Source organism: Echinops telfairi, unplaced genomic scaffold, assembly GCF_000313985.2.
Source record: "Echinops telfairi isolate 266 unplaced genomic scaffold, ASM31398v2 ScPeMD7_7468;HRSCAF=8506_0, whole genome shotgun sequence".
Lineage (NCBI taxonomy): Eukaryota > Metazoa > Chordata > Mammalia > Afrosoricida > Tenrecidae > Echinops > Echinops telfairi.
Window position 1 is genome coordinate 84,991,745 of NW_022111369.1, and position 1,147 is coordinate 84,992,891.

Genomic DNA, 1,147 nt, shown 5'->3' on the forward strand with positions numbered 1-1,147 from the left:
CATTCTGTAGTTAGCTGAATCAAATCACGCTCATCACAGATCAATGACATTAAAACAGATTTAACAATCTAAATTTATAGAAATTTATTTTTATGAAAGCTATAAACTAGACGTGATAAATGTCCTCAGTCATCTTGCTTTCTGTCTTTTGGATGTCAAATTGAAACATAATATGTAAATCCTGTTATTTATCAATAATATAACATTATATTATTATATATAATCCTATTGTATATCCTATTATATATGCTGTTTCAACGATCTTATAACTTTTTACATTTAAAGGAAAATAAAGACACATGATTTTTACTTTTGTTTGAGGATCAGCAAACTAAAAATTAGATTTTAGTCCCAATTGAACTTGAAAGCTTTCGATGTTCTCTTCCCCATGGCTAAGCTTTAGCATGCTCTTCTATCTTGTTGTCGTGGGCAGGCATTATCAATTGTTTCTGACACATAGCAACCCAAAGTACTACTCATTCCTGAGAAATTCTCACAATTGCTCCTAATTTTGAGCCCATTGTTGCAGCCACTCTATTAACCCATCTTGGGAGGGTTTTCCTCCTTTTCACTGACTCTCTAATATTTAATCTTAATTTTTATTAAATTCCGTTATAACTGTTTCATTGTTGCAAGGTTCTTTCCCACTTAAATTTTAAATTAAGAAACACAATAATTTATTATATGCTCATGAAATAACTACAGTATAAGTTCCCAGAGTTGTACACTCAGTTCTGGTTTTAGGGATGCTTCCATAATATCAAAATGTGGCATGAAGATTATCAAGTTATACTTGCATAGATATCTACACAAGTCTCAAAAATAGCATTTGGTTTGTTTTTAGTTATTGTTCTTTTCTTTGAGAAATTTCTAGCAGCTTCCTATTAATGTACTGCTGCTACCATTGTTGAATGGTCTTCAGCAAAATTTCACTTGCATGTATTAGTCATGATGTTGTTAAGTACTTGCCTCAATGTGTTAGGTCATGTTTCTTTGGAATGCATGCACCCACAGATCTCTTCCAGTCATTTGGTCCAGAAACTGTCTTCTAAATTTCTTGGCATAGATGAATAAATGCTCTCAGTGCTTCATTGGCTTGCTGGAACATTTTAATTGGTATTCCCTTAATTCCCAGGAACCTGGTTTT